This window comes from Myotis davidii, unplaced genomic scaffold, assembly GCF_000327345.1.
Source record: "Myotis davidii unplaced genomic scaffold, ASM32734v1 scaffold458, whole genome shotgun sequence".
Classification (NCBI taxonomy): Eukaryota; Metazoa; Chordata; class Mammalia; order Chiroptera; family Vespertilionidae; genus Myotis; species Myotis davidii.
The window spans coordinates 1,446,841-1,453,830 of record NW_006289819.1 but is presented as its reverse complement, the minus strand read 5'-3'; the positions used below and the strand labels follow the sequence as shown (position 1 = coordinate 1,453,830).

The following is a 6,990-nucleotide window of genomic DNA, read 5'->3' as shown; positions in this document are numbered from 1 at the left end:
CCACCCTCTCCTGCTTGCTTTCTTCTCTCTCCAGCCTCCACTTACTGGAAACAAAATCAGTGCATGAATGGCAGGGCGAGAGGGAGGCATGGAGACAAAGAGAAGGCTTTGTCTGGCGGTGAATTTTGATAGCATGTGGGTGGCGGGAGCGTGCAGACTTCCTTCATCTGCCTGTCACAGAGCTTGCCTGGTGTTGGAGGAGGAGAGATGGGTGTAACCCTCTGGCAATGCCTGGGTCCCCAACTGCGGGGAAGGGCAGAGCAGTAGCAGGTTGCTAGTTGGGGGAGGGTGGTGAGCAGAGTCTGGATGCTTCTGTTTTAAAGCAGTGAGCTCACGTGTGGATGATGCTGGCCAGTGTGGGCTCCCCTCCTCGTGACGCCCCACACTCCCACACCACGGTCTCTCAGTTTCCCAATATTTAGGGTACACTCACTCCTTCCTCCTCATGGATTAAACCAAACTAGAGAAGTGAATCCTCAGCCCCACCCCCATCTGCATTGCCATCTTTCTCATCATCATTACCGTCTCACATCACCATCACCATCACCGTCATAGCCAGCATTTACGTATCACCTATTGCATGTCAGACGCCACTAAAGTGCTTCTAAGTGTGACAGAATCTCCCATACAGTAGGTGCTGAATAGAAATGAATTGCAACAGACTGTTTCTACGTTGTTGATAACTTATTGGGCAAGATGATATACCTCTCTGGGCCTCAGTTTCCTCATCTGCCAGATGGAGATAATAGTACTTTCTATAAAGGGTTGCTGGAGGTGTCAATGTGTTAAAGCACATAAAATGCTTGAAAGAGGTCATGGGTTAGCGCACTGTTCCTGGTCCTGTTGGAGGACACTGGTGGGCAGTATTTGATACTGGAAAAGGGGTGCATTTGGTGTGACAAACATTCTACCCACAGAAAGCTTGCCCTGAGTGCCCTATAAGCACCTTCTTTTAAAACAAAATTTATTAAATATATTGGTGTGACATTGGTGAGTAAAATTATATAGGTTTCAAGTGTACAGTTCTATAATACATCACCTGGTTATTGCACTGCGTGGTCGCCACCCAAAGTCAAGTCTCCTTTTAACAGCATATATTTGCACTCCAAAAACCATCATTTCATCATGTTTACTGCCTGCAGCCATAAATTTGCTTTTTTCTCTGCATTCCACGTCTCACCCAGTGCCATCAGCCACCACCCTTGTCGGTGGATATGGGCTGCAGTGACCCTTTTCCTCTATTCTTCCCTCTGTCCTTAATACCCATCCCAGTCCCGAGGGCCAGTACCATTGTTTTGCCCCTGAGTGTTTCTATTGAGTCTCCCTGCTGCCCACCCTGCCTGCCCAGCCTCCCTCAGGCTCCCCTTCCCTTTGGAGCGTTGTGGCCACCTCCTCTCTAGCCTCTTGGCCTCTGTCTCCTCCTTCCCAGGCTGCCCTCTACCCAGGTAGCCCAGAGGGTCTTTCTGAGTCACAGATATAGCCCATATCTCTTCTGCCAAACACCATTCAGTGAAAACAAGTGCTCAGTCATCAAAATGCATAGTGGCCATTCGCTATGTCCGACACCAGCCCAGATCCTGAGCACAGGAGGGGATGGCTGGACACATTTGCCAAGAGGCCACTCCTTGATATTCACTGAATGAATGTTTGTCGTTTGCCTTCTCTGGGCCAAACACTGTGCCCTGCACATGTCAGTTGGCTCCTTCATCCTACCTGTGAAGATGGTATCACTGTTCTATTTTGCACATGTGGAACGGAAGCCCTGAGACGTCCACTGGTTGCCCAAGGCCACAGCCGGCATGTGTGGTAGAACCTCCATTCTGATGCCATGGTCTCTGAGGCTGAAGGAGTCATCCACTCACTGCAGCAGGTGACAGAGGACCCAGTGGGCCTGCTGGGTGCAGCCTCTACTACCTGTCCAGAAAGGGAATGAGGGGTGATGTGGGAGCTGTGGTGGGATTGAGTCTGAAGAATAGATCTGGGGGCAATGGGGACAAAATTGTATCTCCACCAGCCATGAGGGAGAGAGGAGCCTGGGCCAGGGGCAGAAAGCATGAGCTGGGGGTGGATTCTGCAGCCCCTGAGATCCAGATACCCTATGCCAGGTGATGGAGAGGGACTGGGCCAAGACAGAGTAGGGCAACTGGAGGAGGTAAGGATGAGGATGAGGTAGACTGGGACATGGAGTAAGGCCATGGGTAGAATCTCCACCCTCCACTGTCAAGCTCTTTGCTTTTTACAGTAATTGCCTTTTAGTACCTGGGCGTTGGGCAGTTGACTGGGAGTGTTGGGTTTCAGAATCCAAGAACATCCCATCCCTTGGTTCTCCCTTGGCGTGTGTCCTCGTCCTCCTCCCTCCTGCCCCCATCACGTGGCCTCAGCACTGCTCCTTGTGGCCTGCTGTCCAGTGCAGCCAAGTGAATACCAGCAACCCCAGAGAACAGCAAGCTTGGGTCATCAGGGATCAGCATGAAAACTCATTGCCACCCATTTCCTCCGTGTGATTGCCCAGAATGCTCTGAACTGCTTTGTGTTTGCAGGATGAAGCTTTGCTTCAGCCAGTTTGTTTATTTCGAGAAAGGTGCCGGCTCCCTGGTCTGCACCGGGCCCCAGGCTGAGTCCTGGTGACTCTGGGGAATAGGCAGGCTGGGGTGCCCTTGCCTTCTGTGGGGGCTTAGAACCTGTGCCCCCAGGGGGCTGCCCTGTGCCCCCTGCCCATACCCACCTAACTCAGCGGTGGCTCTCTGGAGAAGAAAGGCTCTGGACAATATAACCTGCTGTGCTTGGAGCAGAGGTTCTGTGGAGGAGTGGCCAGGCCTGAGTGTGGGGGGAGGGGAGGTCTGGTCCTAGAGCATGGTGCTTCCGGGTCCAGGAGCTGCCTGATGGGGAGTGGGCAGAGCTGTAGAAGGGACTTGGGCGACTTGCTGACCAGGTATAAAGCTCAGCAGGAGCAAATGGTGGCACCCTGCAGAGATATGGGCTCAGGTAGGGGTTGGGGGAGTGAGGGTGCACAGAGCCGTGCAGTCCTCAACTCCTGGCCTGGCCCTTCCTCACCCATCCTGCCCCTGGCGGCTTTCCTTGCTGCTGAATGGCCCCATGAGCACCAACACCAGCAGGCCTTTCCTTGGCCACCTCCCTGGCACCTCTGCCTCTCAGTCCTGTCTGGGGGCTTTGTCTCTGCATGCTGCCCTCTGCTAGCTCACAGGGTTCCTCAGTTCAAACCTCAGGTTCTTCATTTCCTAGCATTGTGACCAGGGGCAAGTTGTTTAACTTCAGGCTCCATATCCACAGGACAGGGGGGAGAATAGCTCCTATCTCCGACAGGGACTGTTAGGGATACAGCAGTCAACACAGAGCCATTGGAAAAGCACCACTTCAACACATCCCTCCCGTCTTCCATGACCCAGTTGGAGCCCCGCCCTGGCCCTTTGGTCCCCTTTCCCCAACTTCCTTCATTGTCTCCTCTGCATAGCCTGGCCCCATGCAGAATCCTCTCACTGCTCCCTCTGCTCATGGCTATCGGTCTCTGCCATTGCCTCAGACCTCCTGGAGGACCCGGACCACATCGTGTTTCTTCTCCATCTCCCTCAGATTCCCAGAATGTCTCGTTCAGTGCTGGACCCTGCCACAGAGAAACACTGTTGAGTGGACTCATTTCCTTGCCTAACCAGTATTTATGGAGATTTTTTTTTTAATCCATCTATTGCTCATGATAAATTACCCCAAAACTTAGCACTTAAAGCATTAAACATTTCTGACTCAAGGTTGCTCATGAGACTGCAGTCAAGATGTTGGCCAGGGCTGTGGCCATCTGAAGGCTCGACCGGGGCTGGAGGACCTGCTTCATGGCTCCTCACATGCCTGGCATGCCAGTGCCAGCTGTTGGCTGGGACCCAAGTTCCTCCCACATGGGTACCTCCACAGGCTGCTCGAGTACCTCCTGATATGGCAGTTGGCTCCCCTGAGAGATTGATCCAAGAGAGAGCAAGGTGGAAGCATGTTTTGTTTTTGTTTGTTTGTTTGTTTGTTTTTATGACTAAGCCTCAGAAGTCACACTGTCTTTTCCATGGTGTCCCATTCGTTACACAGGTCAGCTCCTTTCAGTGTGGGAGGACTGTCTAGGGTGTGAACACTCAGAGGTGAGGATCACAGGCTACCACCAGCACCTACCATGTGGTGAACTGATTTTTCTGTACTGTTCACTGCCGAACATGGAGCCGCAAAGCTCACAGGTTCACAGGGACTCGTGGGACGCTGGATGGCTCAGGGCTTCGGGCAGGGCACCTGCCACTGTGGGAGGTTGGAATGCTGGCCAGGTTGGTGGCCTGGAGCTTCTTAAAGACAAAGAGGCCCCTCAGGATTAAGACGCAGGATCCTATTCTCTTGCATCAGTGCCTTTATCCTGCTTCCTCACTCATTCAACCAACACTCAGTGGCACCTACCTGCCCTCTTGACTGCTGTGCATGGCTGCATCTGTTTTCCCAGTCAGACCTGTCAGAAGAGGGGCGGGGTCATTCCAGGAGGTAATGGATGCTTTGGCCCTGCAGGTGTGCAGGTGCTTGCTGCATAGCCACTGGGCACAGGTGCCACCCAGGGGAGATTCTGATGCCCACTTTCTTTTTGATATGTCTGCAGAGGTTGGGCCCTTGCTCCCCTTCGCAAACACACCCAGACCCCCTGCAGAAAGCCTCAGCTCACCCCATTTAATGCCCTGAATGGGGCTCTGATCTGTGCAAGCTGTCTTTTGCACACACACCCCTGCAACCTCCCACCTGTAGGGGCTAAGTGCCCGGAATCCTGGCTTCCCGCCCATGCTGCCCACATCCCACTTGGGAGCCTTCCCCTGCTAATCAGGACCATTAGAGGCCTCCTAATGCCACCTGACCTCAGGCCTGTGATAGGCCCTAAGCCCTGCCCATGCATTATTAAGGTGCAGAGAGCATGAGAGAGCCGCTTGGATGCATTTCACCCCCCGTCCCCCGTGCATTCATTTGCAGCATTTGTATCATCCCTCTGGTGGCACAACACCCCCCTCTAATCTGCCCTGGGGTGAGTGCTGATTGGGGAGCTGGTTCTCTGGGTACTGGTCACCTGCAGCAGGAGGAGCCAGCAGCATTGATACCAGGGATGCCAGGCTGGGCAGGCCTGGCGTGTGCAGGTCAGGAAGGGGAATAGGTTCAAAGGTCAGCTCATCTCCTCACTCTGCAGGGAAGGGGCCCAAGGCTCGAGGAGGGAAGGATTAGATTTCAAGGTCACAGTGAGGGAGGACAGAGGTCCCCACCACTGAGTCCTCCTTGAACCAAGGCCTTAGACAAGGCCTCTCCACGTGGACAGAGGGGAATTCTGTGCAGGAGCGGCCTTCCTGGCCTCCTAAGGGGCCCCAGGAGAAAGTAAGGTGAGAGCTCCCTATCCTACAGTTGCATTTCCTGAGGTTAAAATTGCTCATCCCCGAAGGGCTATAGGACATTGGCCTGGTCAGTTACCCTTTCTTGGCCTTGGTGTCCTTATCTGAATGTGGGCACAATGATTCCTGCTTCCCTGCCTCCCTCCCCAGGCTGGCATGAGGCTCAAGAGCAGCAGTGTATGGGGGGGACACTGAAAACTCACGGGACATTTCCATTACGTCGAAAGCAAGAACAGAGCTCTTTCCTGGTCTCCAGCACCTTTCAACGCAGAGTAAGCGATTGGGCTGGATGACTGTAGTTAAGTTGAAATAATGAGAGGGATGGGGACAGTGGCTGTGAAGCCCCGAGGATTATAATATTCAGGAGGCCTGGTCTCAGTCCAGCCCTGTTACTTACAAGCTAGTGATCTCAGTCATGGCCCTTCTTCTCCCTTGCTTCTCTTCACTTTCTGCTTCTGTAAAATGTGTAGGGCATTGGGAGGGAGGGGTTAGAACTCTGCTAAGAATATCCCAGCTCTAAAGTCATTGGGGGCTCATTCAGACTTAAAGGTAAATGACTAAAATCAGGTCCTTTTTGAACAGCAAGTTGGGGAAAGGGATTCAGAGCCCTGGGAAGTCCTGGGAGCTGGAGGTAGAAGGAGCAGACGAGGGCAGTGAGGCTAAGCTTTGCCAACTCTCTCTTCTCTCCTGGGGGCCAGTGCCTTCTCAGTTTCTTTCCCATTTTGCAGACAAGTAAGCTGATTTATGGAGAGTGGAATCAGTTGCCTCAAGTCACAGAACCAGGATGAGGGATAAATGGGCCTCAGTCCACCCAGTCCCTGAAATGTGGTGTCGGAGTAAATGGCCAGGAAGGGAAAGGGGCTGCCAATGGCCGACCACCCCTGACCTCTGTGGGTTCTCTGAAAAGTGTGTCCTGTCCAGGAGCTCATTTCCTTCCCGTAGTCCTGGGAGGTGGGTGGGTTTATTATCTCCATTTTACAGATGGAGGCACTGATGCTTGGGCAAGTGAGCCGAAGCCCTGAGGGCGGTGGAGCCAGTGTTTTGCTTTTCCTTGTTCCTGGATGGCTTGGCAGAGGAGCCCTAGTCAGTGTGGGGGGCTGAGGCTGAGAGCGAGACTATAGAGTCACACAGAGGCCAGTGAGGCGGCCTGCAGCAGCTGCCCTCTATGCAAACGTGGCAGAGAAACCCCCTGCTTCCCCTCCCTGTGACCCCACACTGTGCCTTGTGACACCTTCACCGCAGCAGCTGCCCTCACTCTAGGCCTTGAGTCCCAGACCACACCAGTTCATGAGAGCCGTGCCCGCCCCCAGGTGAATTCCCCGAGTCCATCTGGAGGCAGTCACCACCCTCGCAGATCTGGCTGAAGAAGGCAAAAAAGGCTGGCCCTTGAAGCCAGCCCTGCGGTCAGGTGCCACCAGAAGCATCCCCAGCCACATGCCGTGTCACTCCCGGGCCCAGTCTGAGCCTGTCAGTGGGGGATTGGATTAGAGAGAGTCCCTCACCTATAGAGACAAGTCCAGCCTTACCCAGACACCTCGCCCTCTGCCCTGCCTCTGCGCCTTTGCTCCTCCTGTTTCCTTCCCCC

General features: G+C 53.8%; 1 protein-coding gene across 3 annotated transcripts in view; it reads left to right on the top strand.

Moving 5' to 3' along the window:
• Positions 1-6,990, top strand: part of HIVEP3 (human immunodeficiency virus type I enhancer binding protein 3) — a 318,219-nt gene that overhangs the window by 153,453 nt on the left and 157,776 nt on the right. The gene's annotated exons all lie outside the window — the stretch shown is intronic.